The sequence below is a fragment of the Pseudophryne corroboree genome (assembly GCF_028390025.1).
Source record: "Pseudophryne corroboree isolate aPseCor3 chromosome 3 unlocalized genomic scaffold, aPseCor3.hap2 SUPER_3_unloc_25, whole genome shotgun sequence".
In the NCBI taxonomy this organism is placed as follows: Eukaryota; Metazoa; Chordata; class Amphibia; order Anura; family Myobatrachidae; genus Pseudophryne; species Pseudophryne corroboree.
In genome coordinates this window covers 1,506,140-1,512,377 of record NW_026967514.1, presented here as the reverse complement: position 1 = coordinate 1,512,377, position 6,238 = coordinate 1,506,140, and positions in this window count along the sequence as shown.

Here is a 6,238-nt window from a genome sequence, read left to right as displayed (position 1 = left end):
GTGTTTATATTGCTGCTCAGGGCGCCCCCCCCCAGCGCCCTGCACCCATCAGTGACCGGAGTGTGAAGTGTGCATGAGGAGCAATGGCGCACAGCTGCAGTGCTGTGCGCTACCTTGGTGAAGACTGAAGTCTTCTGCCGCCAATTTTCCAGAACACTTCTTGCTTCTGGCTCTGTAAGGGGGCCGGCGGCGCGGCTCCGGGACCGAACATCAATGGCCGGTTCCATGCGGTCGATCCCTCTGGAGCTAATGGTGTCCAGAAGCCTAAGCTACCACCAGTTAGGTAGGTTCGCTTCTTCTCCCCTTAGTCCCTCGCTGCAGTGAGTCTGTTGCCAGCAGATCTCACTGTAAAATAAAAAACCTAAAATATACTTTCTTTCTAGGAGCTCAGGAGAGCCCCTAGTGTGCATCCAGCTCAGCCGGGCACAAGAATCTAACTGAGGTCTGGAGGAGGGTCTTAGTGGGAGGAGTCAGTGCACACCAGGTAGTCCTAAAGCTTTCTTTAGTTGTGCCCAGTCTCCTGCGGAGCCGCTAATCCCCATGGTCCTTACGGAGTCCCAGCATCCACTTAGGACGTCAGAGAAACAATATTCTATTTTTTGACACTTGGCTATCAGCCTCCCATCCGCCGCCCTTCGATGGGGGGGGGGCAGCCTCGGGCTTCACCCCTGGCCTTTGGGTGGCTGGAGGGGGGAGACCCCTTGATTTAAGGGGTCCCTACTCCTCCGGGGTACCCCGGCCAGGGGTGACAAGTTAGTGATTTAATACCAGGGCCACAGAGACCGATATAAAAGTGTCCCCCGGCTGTGGCATTATCTCTCCAGCTAGTGGAGCCCGGTGCTGGTGTTAAAAATACGGGGGACCCCTACGTGCTTTGTCCCCCATATTGTTGGCACCAGGACCGGAGGCAGAGCCAGGTGCTGGTTGTTAAAATACGGGGGATCCCCTGTCATTCCCCCCCCCCCGCATTTTTACAACCAGGACCGGCTCAAAGAGCCCGAGGCTGGTTATGCTTAGGAGGGGGATCCCACGCAATTTTTTTCAGGGTTTTTTGAACACTTTTGTGCCGTCCATGAAGTCGAATCCAGGACGCACACTATCGTCAATTGGTTTGTTTTTCGACAGCGGGACTGTCGAATCCGTTTTTTATTGAATATATCGAATTCGGGTCCCGGTGGCCGGGATTCCACTGTCGAATTGTGTCAAATCCCAAAACAGTCAAATTCAACCGCAATTGCATATACCACTATATTGTTTTTTCAATAAGTGTGAATTGAATAGTCTAATTTTGTGCCTGTATTCTGTATAAATGTATTATTCCTATCAGAAAGGTGTTACCTGGGTGTTATATATATAGTTACTTGGATACTAGTGGGCTTAGAGAGAGTGTTTGAACCCAGGATGTAAAGATATTATCTTCATATACAAATTATGGATCGTACTTCATTGTCCTGGTTGAGGCCTTTGGGTGTTCGGGTCACCATGTGGATTATCATACGCAGTTCCTCCCTGTTGATGGTGTGTATGTAGTCCTCTCCAGTTTTTCTTAATCTCCTTCAGCCCTGTGAACTTGAGTAGTGTGAGATCTGATTCATGATGTTCTTTGTAATGTAAGGAGAGTGGATGTTCTTCTGAACCTTTTTTTTATATTCCGTATATGTGTTCGTTTATTCTCATTTTGAGTGGCCGTAGAGTCCTTACTATGTATTGTTGCGGGCAGGGACATTCTAACATATATATGATGCCCTTGCTGTGGCATGGTAAGTTGTCCGGTATTTTACATTTTGTGGAATGAGAAACAGACATTACTGTTTGGGTAGGTGTGGCGCTTCTAGCTTTTGTTGTCTTGCAGCCCATGCAGGTCCCACAGTGGTAGAAGCCCTCTTTTTATGTGTTCCATCTATAGTAGTTTGTTTTGGTGGTATGTGGCTGTGTACCAGCTTCTTCTTAATGTCTGGTGCTTTCAGGAACACTACTTTTGGTTTTGGAGGTATGATATCTGCTAGTTTGTCATCTTGAAGTATCGGCCAGTGTTTGTTTATGATCTTTTTAATCTGATTTGCTTGTTTTGTGTATTGTGTTATGAAAAGGATCTCTTCTTTGTCTGTTTTCTGTTCTGGTCTTTTTGTATTGTAGGAGGGGAGGCCTATCATTTCCCTTAACCATGGTATATGCCGTCTGTACCTTTTCTGTATCATACTGTTTCTCTCTAAATTTTAAACTTAGTTCTTGTCCTTGTGTCTTATAATCGCTGACTCGGGAGCAGTTCCTCCTGAGTCTTTTGAATTGGCCTACTGGGGTACTGTTCAACCAGTTTGGGTGGTGGCAGCTGGAGGTTAGTATGAAGCTATCGACGTCCACTGGTTTGTTGAACGTGTTGGTATGTATTTCGTTATCTGTGATGAATATGTAAATATGTCATTAGTACCACAGCGTTGGTTTCTTGACCTCATTGTCCTGGACTTCTGATCAGTTCCTTCTAAAAGCACTGTTCAGAAATCTGCACTTTATCTGCTAAAAAGGCTCTCGTTCTCGTGATAGAGTCAATGAGTCCAGACCAGAATTGGTGATTTTCTTCTATTTTTTTTATATATAGGTTTTTTGTAAAAAAAAATGTCGTTTAATTAATGGTTGTTAATGCAAAAGTCATTTTGTGTAACATGTTTGTTAAAATCAGAGGGTCAGCGAGACGTTATGGAGCCAATGTATCATTTAATATTTGCTACTAATTCCCTCAAAACAACCGTACCTCCCAAATGTAAGTAGAAGGGACTGCAGCAGGTATCTCCCATACCTTCATACATGGACATTTCCAGGCAAGGGTCATGTAAGTTTATTTATTTTTTTCAAATACAACAACCCTAATTCACCTACAAGTGAAAAAAACAACATTTGAACAGACATCATTTATTTAAAACCAACAAATAATAACACAGAAAGAGACCCTCCCCTAGTAATATCATACCATCATTCAAATGCGCTGTCAAACTCAGACATAGCCAAAATCACACCAGAAATCTTTTGCTTTTAAACTGCTTTATTTCATATCTTTAATACACATATTTTATTTATATTTTAAACTTAAAAAATACTTTACTCTGCACAACAGCCTATGGGGGTCATTCAGACCCATCCGCAATAGCGGCTTGCAGCAGTTTGCTGGTGGTGACAAAATGCACATGCGCAGCGGCAGCGTGAACACACATTTCGGCGGCATCCCTGAGGGTGAACGCGGGCGGGCCGGGACCATTTTCCAGGGGCTGTGTGATGTAACATCTGCATTTTTCTGATTAACCCCCTATAAGCTTCCAGAGTGCACCTCATATCTCATCTTTTCCAAGTTACTACAAATGATACGAGATCGGTAGCACCACTACTTTCAGGATTATTACACAGAACACACATAAAGGCTGACACAGCAAATAACAGTAACACATACAAGGGATTATTTAGAAATAAGGAAGCATAATCATCATTAAGTCTAATTATCAACTGGTTCTGTGCGGGACCCATACAACTCTTTACTGTCTCCAGCAGCCCCTGGTACTGCACTGCGGCCATCCGCCCTGCCCCCCCCCACTACTGCCACCACCCTGTCTCCCCCCACTACTGCCACCCACCCTGCCTCCCCCCACTACTGCCACCCACCCTGCCTCCCCCCACTACTGCCACCCACCCTGTCTCCCCCCACTGCCCCCAGCCGTCTCCTTCCACTACTGCCACCCGCCCTGTCTCCCCGCACTACTGCCACCACCCTGTCTCTTTACACTACTGCCACCGCCCTGACTCTCCCCACTGCCACCCACCTGTCTCCCGACATCCAAGCACTAGTTGGGAATTTATGGTACTATGAACAGTCATTCATCTGCAGATGGAAGTAACCAGAGCAGTAAGGAGGCAGAAGCTGCTTCTGGTACATGGACCCTGGTCATGTAGGGCTGGGAGAGTCAGTAAGATTCTGTAATAGGGGCCTACAGTAAGTCAGTAAGGAGGCAGAAGCTGCTTCTGGTACATGGACCCTGGTCATGTAGGGCTGGGAGAGTCAGTAAGATTATGTAATAGGGGCCTACAGTAAGTCAGTAAGGAGGCAGAAGCTGCTTCTGGTACATGGACCCTGGTCATGTAGGGCTGGGAGTCAGTAAGATTATGTAATAGGGGCCTACAGTAAGTCAGTAAGGAGGCAGAAGCTGCTTCTGGTACATGGACCCTGGTCATGTAGGGCTGGGAGTCAGTAAGATTATGTAATAGGGGCCTACAGTAAGTCAGTAAGGAGGCAGAAGCTGCTTCTGGTACATGGACCCTGGTCATGTAGGGCTGGGAGAGTCGGTAAGATTATGTAATAGGATGCCTACAGTAAGTCAGTAAGGAGGCAGAAGCTGCTTCTGGTACATGGACCCTGGTCATGTAGGGCTGGGAAAGTCGGTAAGATTCTGTAATAGGGGCCTACAGTAAGGAGACAGAAGCTGCTTCTGGTACATGGACCCTAGTCATGTAGGGCTGGGAGAGTCAGTAAGATTATGTAATAGGGGCCTACAGTAAGTCAGTAAGGAGGCAGAAGCTGCTTCTGGTACATGGACCCTGGTCATGTAGGGCTGGGAGAGTCAGTAAGATTCTGTAATAGGGGCCTACAGTAAGGAGACAGAAGCTGCTTCTGGTACATGGACCCTAGTCATGTAGGGCTGGGAGAGTCAGTAAGATTATGTAATAGGGGCCTACAGTAAGTCAGTAAGGAGGCAGAAGCTGCTTCTGGTACATGGACCCTGGTCATGTAGGGCTGGGAGAGTCAGTAAGATTCTGTAATAGGGGCCTACAGTAAGTCAGTAAGGAGGCAGAAGCTGCTTCTGGTACATGGACCCTGGTCATGTAGGGCTGGGAGAGTCAGTAAGATTATGTAATAGGGGCCTACAGTAAGTCAGTAAGGAGGCAGAAGCTGCTTCTGGTACATGGACCCTGGTCATGTAGGGCTGGGAGAGTCAGTTAGATTCTGTAATAGGGGCCTACAGTAAGTCAGTAAGGAGGCAGAAGCTGCTTCTGGTACATTGACCCTGGTCATGTAGGGCTGGGAGAGTCAGTAAGATTATGTAATAGGGGCCTACAGTAAGTCAGTAAGGAGGCAGAAGCTGCTTCTGGTACATGGACCCTGGTCATGTAGGGCTGGGAGAGTCAGTAAGATTATGTAATAGGGGCCTACAGTAAGTCAGTAAGGAGGCAGAACCTGCTTCTGGTACATGGACCCTGGTCATGTAGGGCTGGGAGAGTCAGTAAGATTATGTAATAGGGTCCTACAGTAAGTCAGTAAGGAGGCAGAAGCTGCTTCTGGTACATGGACCCTGGTCATGTAGGGCTGGGAGAGTCAGTAAGATTATGTAATAGGGGCCTACAGTAAGTCAGTAAGGAGGCAGAAGCTGCTTCTGGTACATGGACCCTGGTCATGTAGGGCTGGGAGAGTCGGTAAGATTATGTACAGGTTGAGTATCCCTTATCCAAAATGCTTGGGACCAGAGGTATTTTGGATATGGGATTTTTCCGTATTTTGGAATAATTGCATACCATAATGAGATATCATGGTGATGGGACCTAAATCTAAGCACAGAATGCGTTTATGTTACATATACACCTTATACACACAGCCTGAAGGTCATTTTAGCCAATATTTTTTTATAACTTTGTGCATTAAACAAAGTGTATCTACATTCACACAATTCATTTATGTTTCATATACACCTTATACACACAGCCTGAAGGTCATTTAATACAATATTTGTAATAACTTTGTGTATTAAACAAAGTTTGTGTACATTGAGCCATCAAAAAACAAAGGTTTCACGATCTCACTCTCACTCAAAAAAGTCCGTATTTCGGAATATTTGGATATGGGATACTCAACCTGTAATAGGATGCCTACAGTAAGTCAGTAAGGAGGCAGAAGCTGCTTCTGGTACATGGACCCTGGTCATGTAGGGCTGGGAGAGTCGGTAAGATTCTGTAATAGGGGCCTACAGTAAGTCAGTAAGGAGGCAGAAGCTGCTTCTGGTACATGGACCCTGGTCATGTAGGGCTGGGAGAGTCAGTAAGATTGTGTAATAGGGGCCTACAGTAAGTCAGTAAGGAGGCAGAAGCTGCTAATTAGCAATCCTTTTTCTATCTTGCAGGGGGCCACCCATCGCAGTGCAAGGCCGCCTACCATGCTGACTGACGCCTCCACACTTGAAGCAGAAATTGCGATCGCTTCACAATT